The following is a 16280-nucleotide window of genomic DNA, read 5'->3' on the forward strand; positions in this document are numbered from 1 at the left end:
AGCCTGCTTCCCCTTCTCTTTCTCTGCCTGCCTCTCTGCCTACTTGTTATCTCTCCTTGTCAAATAAATAAGTAAAAAATCTTTTTAAAAAATAGAGTTAAAAGTGGTAGACCTGGATAGTGGGCATACATGTTCTCTCCGCTTTTGAGTATTGGATTTATACACAGTCATTCTGATGTTCAGAGGTCATGGTTATAGGACAACTAGATTCATCAGGTTTTGGTTATTTGGGATTTTGACTTGCATGTCATATATATCAGTGACTCAAACTTGAAAGGGCTGAACCATGTTCTTTGGAAATTGAGAAGAAACTAATAAGGTTTGTTTTCATTCCACTTAGCACAGACTTCTCAACCCTTTGGATAAACACTCAGAAAAAATAAAGTAAAAGAAAACAGTTCAGTTTGCATCTTGTTTTATTTAAATTATTTTAGTATCTTATGTCTTATATATTTTAGAATACTTAATCCCTTAAACAAGGGAAGGATGATGTACAGCACTAATTTCTTGTGAGTGTCCAAAATTTTAAATAAGTATTACATAGAAGAGTATCAGTTTCAGATATACATCAATGTTGGAATTCCTCCACAGTTCAGTTAAGTAACAACCAGATTTTATTTCTCTAGGTTATAACTAAGTGTGTTGTATTAATCAAGGAGAAGATAAAATAAAACTAGAGTTGGGTTTAGTGAATTGTTTCACTTAACCAAGGACAATATACAAATATGTCAGTTGGAGAGTAGGTACGTTTTAAAAGTCAAAAGCAGAGGACACTTGGTCACAGAGTTTTATTAAAGGCACTATGAAAAAGGAGATATACTGTCCCATATCCCATATGCATTTATGAATAAGATACTCCTGAGGGTACTTAGCATAATTTTATTTGGAATTAAACTAAATTTTTAAAAAAGCTTAAATAAAACATCTCATTTAGTACTATAATATGGTTCACAGTAAAATATTCTATCCAAGTTAGAGCTTGGTTAGAGCCATAATTTTTAGTTTTACAACTGGTAAAACCGATTGGAAATACTTATTTTAAAATATCGGGAATTCAAACTTTTGTCATCCTCATGCAGACTGAAGTGTTTGAGGGAGCCTGAACTCAGAATCTTCTTAGGAATATAAGATGAAGATAATCATTTTGTTAAGCTGAAGCTTTACCTTCCAAGGTAACAACTAGTACTATGCATTTAATAGTACTTTCTCCTAATTCAAATACTCAGAGAGGAAATTTCTCACTGCATATAGTTATGTATGGTAAATATGCTTTGGGAACTAATTCTGTGAATTACAGCATAATTGTTTATCTTCTTTGGTTGTGTTTGATTCCAGCAAATCATTGGACATTTTCAGCTTGTTTGCAAAAGACTTATCTTTCAATAGATATGCTCTTCAAAAAGTTAATCAAATTATGTATTTTGAATTGTGGGATTATACAAGTGTTTTTATTTATTTATTGCAACATTGTGAAAATCTCCCTTTTCAGAATAGTTTGGCTAAAGGGATCAAACAATTATAAATTACTTTCCTTTAAACTTAAATGTCTGATTTCCATATTTGGCCTTGGAAACACCAGTTCTTAGTCTAGGACCATGGACCTAAGGGAATACAGGAAGCATCTATATATGCACTTAAAATTTCATGAATATATAAAAATATTTATTCTCTTTTGAGAAAAATGTATAATTTTCATCAGATTTTCAAAGATATCTGTAAACCAAAAATTGATAAGAACACTTTATTGACAGTGTGAAAATGACCAATTTTCATCTCAAGGGCTGCTTCAAACAAATTTAAGTAACATTATTCAAAGTATGAGTGAGTAAATAAAAAAAAAAATCCCCCCCCTATTCTGAAGTGACATTTGGCATTCTTTGGAGTCTGATCATGACTCAACCTATGAATCTTATCTTGCTTTTTGACTGAAAAATCCTATTGACTTTTCATAACAAATGTCTAAATAAATATACATGTTGAAAATAGTTCTTAGAGAGGGTTTCATTCATTTAAAAGTTTGCATAACCCTCATTAAGGATAATTCCAAAACAGATGTGATTCTGATAGATAAAAAGGAACATCAGATGTCCATTAATGCCTTGATTCATGCTCTTTCAATTGAAGGCCCTATATCCCTTGCCATGGAAATTTACCACCTCAGAATATTCCTAAGTTTACAGCTATTATTTGAATTCCATGTGGCAGATATAGAAAGCTGTCATCCAATGTAGTTGAGATGAAAGTTACAGCTACCTCTCTTGTGTCTTTCATAGCAATGTACACCATTCTGTCAAATAGACAGGATAACATCAGAAGAATGACCCTTATACTTGAAGGCCACTTGCTAGATCAACCTGAAACAGCCTAGGTAGGTAAAATTATGTTATTTCTTTCAAGCATACACTTGCTTATTTATTCTTTGAAATCACAGTATGTGGACTTGAAGATATTTCCAGGGATCCCTTCATAGCAGCATAGTAATTAGGATCAGCTTAGATGACCCTGCTTCTGCTTCTGCTTCTCTGATTTTAATTGGAGGCAAACACAGGTATATGTATTCCTGTAAGACTTTTGCATTCAGAAGAGTCCTTGCTGTTTCAACTGACAGGAAAGTAAGGCTGCATCTTTCAGATTTTTTTATTCCCATGACTAGAATCTTTCTTGAAAGTTCACTGTTATAATGTTCTTGCTTTGTGTTTATTAAATATATATATTTATATAAATATAAATATATATGAATATATATATTTATTTATTTATATATTTTTTGTCAGAGAGAGAGAGAAAGTACAAGCAGGCAGAGAGAGAAGCAGACTCCCTGTTGAGCAAGGAGCCTGATGGGGGACTCAATCCCAGGACCCTGAGATCATGACCTGAATGGAAAGTAGATGCTTGACTGAGACACCCAGACATACCTTGATTTGTATATTTTGAACTACATCTTATACATGGCCCTTTCATTTCTGCACTAGAAGGACAGAGAAATTTCCATGTAATTTAATTAATTTTAGTTTTGGGAAGGTATTTTGGTTCAACATTGAAAATCGGGGGGATGCTTATTTCTCATTTCTTAAAACAAGATTTTTACCACTAGGACTGGCAGCAAGTGAATTCAGAATAAGATCTCATTTTGCCTCATGAAGAAGAAACTTAGAAAAAGGAGGTTATATAATGGTGGCACTATGTAAAAGAGGTTGGGTCCTTGGAGACATGAGCTTTATCTGATATTTTCTTTTAGTTTTTAGATTTTATTTATTTATTTGACAGACAGACTACAAGTGGGCAGAGAGGCAAGCAGAGAGGGAGAGGAGGAAGAAGGCTCCTGCTGAGCAGAGAGCTGAAGGCAGAGGCTTTAACCCACTGAGCCACCCAGGTGTCCCTTATCTGATATTTTCTATTTATAGCTCTATCTATATAAGATCAGGACAACACAATGACATAAATTTTTGATCAATATTGTGATTAATTTGCATACATCATATCAAAATGTAAAGTTAACTTATCCCCTATACTTCCAGTCCAATGGTCTTTTCTTTTCACGTGTTGCTTTATCAGTAATAATTACTAGTGTTAATCTGTATGGCATTGAATCTGTACTTATAAATCAGAGACATCTCAGTGATTTTCTTTGGGTTATATTTACACATAGAAAAAGGTGTGTGCATGTATTAGGGAGGCAGTTGAAGTTTGTCAAACCAGATCTGAACCTGGTACTTTGGAATTAACACAGTTTTTCTTAGCAGTCAAGGGATTCTTCCTGCTATTTTGGCTGTATGGCAACCTATATATTTACGTAATCTGAGATTTTTGATCACCAGTTTTTTAGGAGGTGGTGAAATGTGGAGGAGAGTTATTTGTATTATACTTTGAGTCTTTCATATTCTTAACAAGAAATATGAGTTTTCCTGAAAGTAGAACAAGTGCTCAAAAATATTTTCCATGCATGAAAATGAAAAAATAAATGACTAAAGAAGATGAGTTCATGTGGAGTATTAAACCTATAAGTATTAGTCCTTCTGTTTCTAGGACTTTTCTGGTGAGTCAGCAATAGCTACACTCTTCTACATTTGTTAAAATTCCAATAAACAGTAAAGAATGAATTTGAAATAAAGCAATGACAAGAAAAAAAAAACAAAACAAAAAGATAAAAAAAAATAACAAAAACCTTGAGTCCAACTAGTAATAAGAAACAAAGTAACTTATAAAGGGAGTACACAGAAAGGGAAGACACCATCAGGTACCCATTGAAAAGCTCCTCACATTGTACCTATCTGCTGTCTTTGAAAAAGTCGGTTCATTATCTTCAAATATATACCCATCTTTTTTTCTTTCCTTGAGCATCAAATGTGCAATGAAACAAATAATCTCTAACAATTGCACAGATAATATACTGAAGTAATTAATCCCATTGAAGCTATTTTTGACAAGGTTAGGTTGAAGACAATTTTATGTTGATGGCTGAAATCCAGAAGGAATAAATAAGTAATGATCAAAGATACTTATTTCCAATCATGACTCAGTATTTGAGCCTGAGAAACAATTCAATATTCATATGAACAATAGTGTAGAGGAGGTAAGTAGTTGAAGCACATGAAAAGGATATGAAGAATAACAGAAGGCAAAGATTAGTTTTCATATTAATTAAATGAAAGTTGTAAAATTTAATTTTTGTGTGATTTGCAATTGCTGCCTTGGAAAGTCATGTTTTGGGTCAACATTGGTAGACAAATGTAGTTACCCTTTATATTGACATAATTTAACAGATTTTTAGTGCATGGTGTGATTAAGTGTGCTACATATAAAAATCCTTTCTATGTATTCCCTTAATAATAATAAAGTAAATCATGTATGAGTCTCTCTATTTAATAGCTAAGTATTTTCTTTCCTGTAATGTTGCATAATACATTTACAAAACATTGTAGAATTTAATATCTTTAATCAAACTCACTATAAAATACATTATATATGTTTTATATCTTTAAATGTATTATAAAATATAAAAATGGAACACGGGCTGCTATAATTCTGTGTGTGTGTGGTTGTAAGTGTATGCTTCTTTTGAAGAACTATTCTTCCGGGATGATGCAATCCCTGAGGTTTCAAGGGGAACCCAGGGACTGGGGGATACACATCCTGTAAGTTATATTGTGTGTTGCAAAAAGCCATAAATCTTCAATCATCTTGTCAGTTACTATACCTAACTGCAAATGTGGGTTTCTATAGTTCTGTTACATGTTCTCTTATTAATGATTTTAGTATCTGCTGAGTGGAGAGCTGTAGATGTAGTGGCTGACTAGATAGTACAATTGACATAAAGCTGCAAAGCCAGGGGTTAAAGTACATTACAGTGAAAGTATAAAAAACTGCCAGCCAACAATTTTGTCAGTGTACATTTCTAAGTAACAATTAATCTAAGATCCGTTTTCATTTATCTTGTTTATGTTTAGTAAATGTAATTTAATAATTAAAAATTCATCTAAACACAGAATATTACTTCTATTAGTAAGACAGTTTTGGAAGAAAGCTTGTAAATTCTTCATGAGCAATCATGTTCAAAATCTGTACATGATTCCTAAACACATAAATGTTTTCCTTGATTTAGCCTTTGAGCTATGATAGAAATCTCTATTTGAAACATTTCAAACACTTTATTTATTTATTTGACAGAAGGAGAGAGAGAGAGCACAAGTAGGGGGAGTGGCAGACAGAGGGAGAGGGAGAAGTGGGCTTGCCACCAAGCAGGGAGCCAAATGTGCTGTTTGATCCCAGGACCCTGGGATCATGCATGACCTGAGCCAAAGGCAGGCACTTAACTAACTGAGCCACCCAGGTGCCCCTTTCAAGCCCCTTTAAAGCCCTTGTATTAGTATAACAGAATATAATTTAAAAATCAGCCAGGTTCCTGGCCATAAGTGGTTAGTAGTTTTCAAAGATTTATCTAGTTATATTTGCATCTAATGATATATTAAAAAATGAAAACAAAGCAAAATGAAACATGTCTGATTAACCTTGCAATTCTCTAGAAAACTAGGTTATGTTATATAAGACTTACACTTAACTGAAGCTTAACTTTAGCATATTTCCCACTTTTAAATCTATTCCCAACTTTCTGTGTTTCTGACAATCAAATATCACTAACTTGAAAATTATAACATGCATTACAGAAATCAAACTGAAGCAACGCAAAGAATTTTTTCTGGTTTTCTTTCTGTTCTCTGTGTAAGATCAATCATTCCCCTGAAGAGAATAAATTTAAATCAGCATTGATAGATTTGAAACTTTCTTGGTATTGCCACACCTTTTATATTATGCTTTACATTGGAGATTATTTTCTTTTGCTTTCTCAAATTTAGTATTTTAGAGGTACCCCTCCAAATATCTTGTTAAACTCTTTATCTTAAGCATGATAGAATGATGATTATGATAAAATTTAATGTTAACTTCTTGCTAGCCTTTTTTGTTGCATTATAACAGAAAAGCTTTTTATGTTGTTATTAAATGACTTCTCTATTTATGACTAAAGCTTGCCATCTAGTGGGAATACTGAAACAAGTAGAAAATTTTGCTAATTTTTTCTGAAACCAAGTTTTAAAGGCAATATCTAATTTCATTGGTTTTACTGGATTTATCAGTCTATTTTAATAGTATTTTCATTGATAAATCAGCTGTCTAACTTAGTCAAAGTGGGTCTGTTGATATGTCTCCATAAAAACAACCTGGATAAATTTATTATTTTTTTAAATTTATTTATTTGACACAGAGAGAGAGAGATCACAAGTAGGCAGAGAGGCAGGCAGAGAGAGGAAGGGAAGCAGGCTCCCTGCTGAGCAGAGAGCCCAACACAGGACTCAATCTCAGAACCCTGGGATCATGACCCAAGCCAAAGGCAGAGGCTTTAACCCACTGAGCCACTCAGGTGCCCCAAATTTCTTAATTTTTAAATACATTTGAAAACACTGAGTCTGACTTGAAAATAGCATATTTCAAATATGAAAATGATTTTATCTTGTCTATATTAGGAATTTAACACGTTTTCAAGTTAATCTCTCACAGGAAATTCTTTATCACTTCCTTCTTCACCAGATAGCTTTAATGAGAGTACACGTAAGACATCATTTTCATCTATACACATTTACACAGTAAAAATCAACTGATGAGGAAAATAAACTAGAATTATAATTCTTCATGATGTAGCCTAAATATCAAACCATTTCTTTTTACACAGTTGTGTTTTTTAAAAAAATTATGTTTTACAAACAAATCTATCCTGTCATATCAAAAGATGACTTTCCTTCAGGTCATTTGATTAAATGTAATGTGTTTGTTAAGAAAGGCAAAGTTCCAAAGGCAAGTGAAACAAAAGTGAAAAAATGAACTTTTGGGACTTCCTTAAGATAGAAAAGCTTTTGCAGAACTTCTCAAACTCATCACTCACAAAAAAAAAAAAAAAAAAAAAAAAACAAACAAACACAACAACAAAAAAATGACTCAGGCAAAAAATGGGCAGACAACATTAACAGACACTCCTTCAAAGATGTAGGAATAGCTAACAAACACATGAAAAAATGCTCAATATCACTATCCATTAAGGAAATACAAATCAAAACCACAATGAGATACTACCTTACACTAGTTATAATGGCAAAAATGAACAAAACAGGAAACAACAAATTTTGGTGAGGATGTAGAGAAAGAGGAACCCTCTTACACTGTTAATAGGAATGCAAGCTGGTACAGCCACTCTGAAAAATAGTATGGGAGTTCCTCAAGATGTTAAAAATAGAGCTACTCTATGACTCAGCAATAGTACTACTAGGTATTTACCCCAAAGATACAGATGTAGTGAAAAGAAAGAATATATGCACCTCAGTTTTCATAGCAGCAATGTCACACAATGCTATTGTGGACACATAATAGCCAAACTATGGAAGGAGTCTGAGATGCCCTTCAATAGATGAATGGATAAAGAAGATTTGGTGCATATATACAACAGAATATTATTTAGCCATCAGAAAGCTGACATAGATGGAACTGTAGGGAATTATGCTAAGTGAAGTAAGTCAAGCAGAGGAAGACAATTATCATATGGTTTCACCCATATGTAGAACATTAGCAAAAGCATGGAAGACCATAGGGGAAGGGAGGGAAATCTGAACAGGGGAAATCAGAGGAGGAGATTGTAAGAGTTTGTTAGCATAAGAATGGCCATCCTGAAGGCCCAGAAGCCATTTTACTGAGCATCCCTAACCAGCCCACACAGCATCTCTGACTTGAGATAGAGAAAATAGCTAAAAACCTGAAAAAAACAACTTAATCATGTATCACCAGGGTGGTTAGGCAATGACTCCGCAGGGACCAGATGTTAAAAGAAAAACAAAGAGTTAACTTGCAGAGATCACAATCCTGCAAGACAGGAGTTTCCCTTGGTTTGCAAATGTCCTGGTGATTTACAACAAAAAGGCTATCTTTTCAATGCCTCAAATTCCAGAGACAAATGGCTCAGTTCCTCAAGGCCTAAGGTTCCCCTCCCCACCATAAAACTGAGGGAGGATGAGGCAGAAGGAAATGTAAATAAAGCTAAATTTTTTCTATACCTAAATCACACTTAACCACCAGCATGGCACCAGGGTGATGCCGGGGTGGCAGAAGTTTAAACAAAGTTAAACTGTCAAAGTGGGGTGCAAGATATGTATGTAGCTATGAAAAAGTGCCTTAAAAATGCTATATAAGGGGCGCCTGGGTGGCTCAGTGGGTTAAGCCACTGCCTTCGGCTCCGGTCATGATCTCAGGGTCCTGGGATCGAGTCCCGCTTCGGGCTTTCTGCTCAGTGGGGAGCCTGCTTCCCTCTCTCTCTCTGCCTGCCTCTGCATCTACTTGTGATTTCTCTCTGTCAAATAAATACATAAAATCTTTAAAAAAAAAATGCTATGTAAACCCTTGGCTTTGAGTGCTCAGGGTCCTTGTTGAAAACCGCTGCACCAGGCAGACACTTGGAAATAAACCTCACTGTGTGACTTGCATTATCTAGAGAGTTCTCTGTCTGATTGAGGGGTGGTTGACTCCGTACTCTAACAGAGATGAACCATGAAAGCCTCTGGACCCCAGGAAACAAATTGAAGTTTTCGAAGGCGAGGGGGTTTGTGGGAGGGGTAAACAGGGTGATGGGTATTGAGGAGGGCACATGTTGTGATGAGCACTGGGTGTTATACATATCCAATGAATCATTGAACACTACATCAAAAACTAATAATGTACTATACAGTGGCTAGCTAAACATAATTTAAAATATTTTAAAAAATTTAAAAAATTATAAGTTGTCTTATTTCCTGGGCTTTAACTCCAGTTCTGCCATAGTACTTTTAATTCTCATCCTTGGAGGCTATTTAAGAGATGCCAATAGTGATGGTAAATCTTACTGTATTTTCTGGTGTCTATGGCCTGATTGAGGAAGTAAAATAGGTAGATGACTGGAAGTAGTAAAGTGTCTATAATAGTAATCGGAGCACAGAGCCATTAAGATAAATTAATAGGCAATTGTTTGGAAGTCTCAAGAAAAGATGACAAAGGGCAAGAAGGTAGAGTGGAAAACTATTCATTCACTGGCAAAAGCAAAAGCAAAATAACATTTTTATTCATTTACACATTAAAAGGTGGAGGTGGGTTGAATAAGACATTTAGTCTTTTTCCACAGTGCAAATATTAGTGATGCCATTTGGGATAGAAATATCAGAGTACTTTTATAAAAATTAAGACTAATTTTTTTTTAGAGCAACTTGAGGTTCACAGAATAATTGAGGAGAAAGTGTAGAGATTGTCCATATACCCTCTGCCTCCACATATGTCTAGCCTCTTCCCTTACCAACATCTTCCACCAGAGTGGGCTGGAGCTGTGTATTTCCCTTCTCCCACACAGGACAGAATTAGATGGAGCTGTGTTTCACTTTCCCCATTCAGTTAGTCTCTGATAGTCCTCCAGCAGGTTAAGCTCTTGTTAGTCCTTTCCCCCTGAGAGCAGGCTTTGCTAATAAGAATAAAATTATCTGGTGTTATTTTAAAATGGTTCCCCCTGGAGGCAAAGGGGGGATTTTTCTCCAATATTTACTGTGAGAACCTGTTTAAACTCTTGGAAGTTGTTGGGTCGGCGGACTCTGGGAGTGCGGGAGGAACAATGGAAATGACCGCTGCTGGGTCTCGCCATCTTCCAGTCTCCCCCCCCACCCACCCCTTTCCTTCACCCTTGACTCTACCTCCAAAAGGATGTATGCCCAGGCCACGTCTCCATAGGTAACCTGATACCTATGCAGGAAACAGATAAAAGACTCCCGCCAATGCCCTCCTAGTGCGACTTCTCCCACTCTGCTTTCCAGAGTCCTGGAATCTCGCCCAAGGGTGCCCACATCCTCCTGGTGCAACTTTCCTGGCTCCCCTTCTCCTGAGCCCTGAAACTTCACCTGCGAGTGCCTTTAATAAATCTTGCCTTGCACCTACCTCGCCTGGTGTTGTGTTTATCTCACCTATAAAACCTTACAGAAGTAAATCACAATATTGTGGGTGACGACTTATGACTAAGACTCTGGAATTTTTAGCTCTCTGAATTATGAACACTTAGTCTTCAAGTGTTTGTCCCACCCCAACATGGATTCCTATGGTGGTGTTAGCTCTTGAGTCTGCTCTGGCAAGCTGTGACATCCTGTATACATTTGCAAGTTTCTCCAGCCTTAGAAGATATGGTTGGCCCTCTGTCCTTTTCTGTTAAAGAGATGCAAGAAAATTGTTGAATTGTCAGTCTGTTTAGGTTTTTACTTGTTGTTAGGATGAAGTGGCAACTTCTAAACTGTTTACATTTGGGACTAGAAACCAAGTCATTGTGATCTTAACAACCATTGTCTGTCTCTTCCATGAAAAGAGAATAGCATCTCATTTTGTTTTTCCAAATTCCATATATTTGGTTCTAAACAAGCATGTTTTGTGAAAATACATATATATGTATGCTTATACATTTTCTATTGCCTTTGAATGATAATGTCTGATTCTGATCACTTTCCCACGTTTTATGGAAATGCTGACTTTGAGTTTCCTTTAGTGTTTCCAAAGAAATACCACTATCCAAGGAGGGTGGGCCACAGAAGCAAGATAAATTTAAAAAAAAAAAAATTAAAGAACCACTTAGCTCTTTTGATGCTAGTTAAATAGAATAATATGTTCATGATCCCAACCATAGTCTAAGTTATTTAAATAAAAAATATAAGCTCTAACTCTCACACTATTGATGTTGTATTGAATGTGATTATTTCTAGAGAGAAAATATTTTAAGGTTACAAGTGAAAGATACATAAAATGTTTGGATATTCTTGATTGATTCCTAAGTGCATACTATTTTTAAATGTCTTTTTTCCAGAACCTAGGTAGTAATATTGTATATCATTACTCAGAGTGAGGATATATGACATGAAAGTTGTTTATTTGCTTAAGAATGCTTTTATTGATTGTTCTTGTTGGCAATGGATAGATTGATGGTAGATAATATGCATCATAAAATGACACATTTTTACCATACACAAAATTATCTCTTTCCTCTCTCTTCTCTCTCTCTTCCTCCCCAACACACATATGCACTCACACACACTACTTGCCCTTTAGTTATAAGACAGGCAGATGGTCCTTAAGAGCAGTCTCTTGCTCTCTCAATTGGTTTGTCATTTTTATTTTTTTTTTCTCTTTGCAGAGCATTAGTTTACTAATGTCAGCTTCTTTAAATTATTTTATTAAGATCTGATTACAAAGTCAAAACCCTTTTCTGAAAACCCCAGTCATTTAATGAATTCAAGATCAAGTATTTTTAAATTACATCTAGTAGTGGTATTAATCATCTGGCAAGTCAAACTGGGTTCTCAACACTACACTTACTCTGAATGATCTTCCAGTTTTTCTCCTACATGAAGTGCCTGGGTTTGTGACCTTCCAGGTGTAGAATCTGGTAGATAACTATTCAGATAAAAAAGACTTGGTTTTAAGTATGGTGTTTTAATTTACTAACTGTGTGGTATCAGACAAGCCACATAATCTTTTTGAGATGTCTTATAAGCTGCAAAATATATTAACTTACAAGATTGTTACAAAGATAAAGTGAGATAAAAATGTGGAAGTAGCTTGTAAATAAAGTGTTGTACAAATAATGAAGTATTTCTGTTTCTTTGTTACATTGAGATATGGTACTAGTCTCTAAAGTCATATTTTTTGAAATCTTATTAAAATTTGAGCACTTTTTCAATTTTCTTTTATTGTCATTAACTCATTTGTTTTACCACAGGCCAGCCTGCTTTATTTCTCAACAGTCTCATTTCTTTAGTACATGAATTTAAGTATTTGTATTCTGGAAGAAAGCTCTTATACATAATGAAAGTGTGGAGATCTTATTTACATGCAAAAATCTACTATCGTTGCTACCACTCCCCTTTTCTTTGCAGATTCAGAAACATCCACTGAAACTCAACTGGGGTTATACTGATACTGATTTAATGTCATTTTTCTTCATGCTTTGTTAAATGATGTTGAAGTCAGGTTCATAGAAGACAGTTAGACTTTAAAAGAATAGGTTGTTATTTCACTAATGTGATTATTTAAAAAAAGTCCAAGAGTTAAGAATTTGCATTATGCAGAAAATCAGCATTACTATATTAATAAAACAAGTTGCACATGCAAATTTTTGTAACTATTTATGAAACTATTTAATCATTATGGAAGTAGATAAATACTGCCAAACCTATTTTCTAAGTAGTAACTTGCATCATAGGTAGTCTAAAGTAGTGTCAAAAACAGAAATCCAAAATTTTTGCCTTTGCTGAATTTTTTTAGTTGTAATCCCTAAACATTTTCCATTTAGTGAAAAAAAAATATCTGTGTCTCAGAGAGAAAAGCAAAACTGAAACTAATACCAGTGACTAAAGAATATAGAAGTTCTGATTTAAGTGCAGTAAATATTTTTGTTAGCAGAATATTGAGCTCACTACTTCCAATTTTGGGATATATGTAAAGTGAGTCATGTTTGCTAAATTCTGAGGAATAGCGTTTCTTAAGGAAATGTAGGGTAATATTAGAGGTCAGATATATGCCCCTTGTCTACCCACTGAAGAACTAATTTCCCTCAAATTTTCTCCTCACCTCTTTTTTTAAAAAATATATTATACATGGGGTGCTTAGATGGCTCAGATGGTTGAGCATTGGCCTTTGACTGAGACCATGATCCTGGGGTCCTGGGATTGAGTCCCACATCAGGCTTCCTGCCCCTTGGGGAGCCTATTTCTCCCTCTCCCTCTGCCTCTCTCTCTCTGTCTCTTATGAATAAATAAATAAAATTATATATATAATTATATATTATATATTAATATATATAAATTATATATTATATATTACATGATTTATATATATTAATTAATATATAATATATAATTTTATATGGTATCAGACAAGACAATTTATATATAAATTTTATATTATATATATTATATAATTTTATATATGCATATATATAAAATTACACATGTGTGAATCAAACACATACAGAAAGATTACAAATAAGAAAAAAAAATTTCCTACCTACCACACATAGGTTTAGCAATGATATCTTATTAGTCCCTTAAAAGTATTCTTATGTGTCCCATTCATATTGCTCTCTTTTTTCCAGAGTTAAAAACCTCCCTGAACTCTTCTTAATTGGTCTTTATCTCAGTTTCCTTATAGTTTGACCAATGATGCATGTATCTCCAAATAAAACATTATTTATTATTGCTTATTCTTAAACGTTCAATATATTGAAACATAATATATAAACATATGCATTTTTCTATGACTTGCTTCTCCATTTTTTTTTCTTTTGTTTTAGTGTTTGGCACATTGTTATTTGATGGTTTAAATTTTGTGTGCATGGTAAAAGATACACATAAAATTTATCATTTTAATCATTTTAAGTGCAAAATTCAGTAGCATTATTAAGTACATTCTCATTGTTTAATGACGTCTATCCTTCCCTAGGACAAGTTCATTATCCCAAATTGAAACTCTGTAGTGATTAAAAATAACACCTCATTACTACCTTCCCCCAGCTCTTGATACCAACTAGTCTATTTTCTGTCCCTATGAATTTACCTGTTTTTGGTACCTCATGTAAGTGGAATCATACACCACTTGTCTTTTTGTGTTTACCTTGTTTTACTTAGCCTGATGTTTTCAAGTTTATCCATGTTGTAACATGTATCATAATTTTGTTCTTTTTAAAGACTGAATAATATTCAATGTATATATCATATCCCCTTTATCCATTAATCCATCCATGGATATTTATATTGTTTCTACTTTTTGTCTATTATGAAAAATGCTGCCATAAACACTGATGTTCAAATATTTGTTCAAGTTTGCTTTCAGTTCTCCTGGGTATATACCTTGAAATGGAATTGCTGGATCATATGGTAATTCCGTTTACTTCTCTGAGATGCTACTATTTTCCACAGCAATTTCAACATTTTAAACTCCAACCAGCAATACATAAAGGTAACAGTTTCTCACCAACTTGCCAACACTTGTTATTTTCTTTCTTAACACCCATTCTAGTGGGTATACATAAGTGTTTGTGAAAGTGTTAATTTGCTGGAATCTTAACCCAGCTTTCTCTCTTGTCTTAGATGTTCTCTTGTATTTCTCCACCCATAATGTCTTGCCCTAGTGTTCTAGGTAATAGCCCCTCTGAAGCTTTCCTAAACAATGAGACTCCCTTTTCCCACCTGATATCAAAGATAGGACAGAGACCGGTACTTTGGACAGCCCCCCACCACCAACAACAACAAAAAAGATTAGACTGTTACAAATAATCTCTGTCTTTCTTAATTGTGGACTCAAGAACTGGGAGATTAGCTCCTCCAAATCAAGAGCATTCCACACTACCAGAAGAGTGTGGGACAAAGGTGCATAAATATGTCATGAAATTTCCTACTTCCTGAATTTTTTTATGAATGGATCTTTGCTTGTTTCTTGTATAACATTAAGTATGTTCCAGACACTGCAAAATATTGTTCAGTCAGTTTATTTTGGGTTGTTTGTTTGTTTGTGTTTTTTTTTTATTGCTTTTGATGGGAAAAGGAAGGCTTGGAGCCTCCTACTCTGTTTTTGTTGATTTTGTCAATTTCTGAATTTTATTTCTAAAGAGTCATTCTTACTGATATATACAGTATTATTATTTTTCTCTCCAGTATAGTACTTGGATCTGTAGATCAATATAGAAAATTGACATCATAACAATATCGAGTCTTTTGGCCTAAGAACAAGGCATACCTCTCTATTTACTTATGCTTTTTTAAAAAATCTCATTATTTGTTGGGGGGGAGTCAAGATGGCAGAGAAGTAGCAGGCTGAAACTACATCAGTTAGCAGGAGATCAGCTAGATAGCTTATCTAAAGATTGCAAACACCTACAAATCCAATGGGAGATTGAAGAGAAGAAGAACAGCAATTCTATAAACAGAAAATCAACCACTTTCTGAAAGGTAGGACTGGCGGAGAAGTGAATCAATCCAAAGCAACTAGAAGATAGAACGTGGGGGAAGGGGCCGGCTCCCGACAAGTGGTGGAGCAATGGAGCACTAAATCAGGACTTTTAAAAGTCTATTCTGCTGAAAGTCATTGCTCCAGAGGCTAAACTGGGGTGAAGCCCACACAGGGTCAGTGTGGCCTCAGGTCCCGCAGGGTCACAGAAGGATTGGGGATGTTTGAGTGTCACAGAGCTTGCAGGAATTAGAACAGGGAAGCTGGCTACAGAGACAGAGCCAAGAAGTGAGCTCTCAGCTTGGGGTTACCTTGAACCAATCGCAGGCTCGCTGAGCTTGGAGCGCGGCCAGAGGCCAGGGAGACGGGAGTAATTGGGCGCTATTCTCAGAGGGCACACTGAGGAGTGGGGCCCTGAGGTGTTGGCTCCTCCAGGCTGGAGACTGGGAGGCCACCATATTCATTCCCGTCCTCCGGATCTCTATGGAAAGCATTCAGGGAACAAAATCTCCTGTAAGCAAACCTGAGCTGATTACACAGCCCGCCTTTGGTAAGGGCCGTGCAATTCTGTCTGAGGCAAAGACACTTGAGAATCATTACAACAGGCCCCTCCCCCAGAAGATCAACAAGAAATACAGCCAAGACTAATTTCACCTACCAAGGAGTGCAGGTTCAATACCAAGGAGAGCAGCAGAATTCCAGAGGAGGAGAAAGCAAAGCACAGAACTCATGGCTTTCTCCCCATG

Source organism: Mustela nigripes, chromosome X, assembly GCF_022355385.1.
Source record: "Mustela nigripes isolate SB6536 chromosome X, MUSNIG.SB6536, whole genome shotgun sequence".
Taxonomy (NCBI): domain Eukaryota; kingdom Metazoa; phylum Chordata; class Mammalia; order Carnivora; family Mustelidae; genus Mustela; species Mustela nigripes.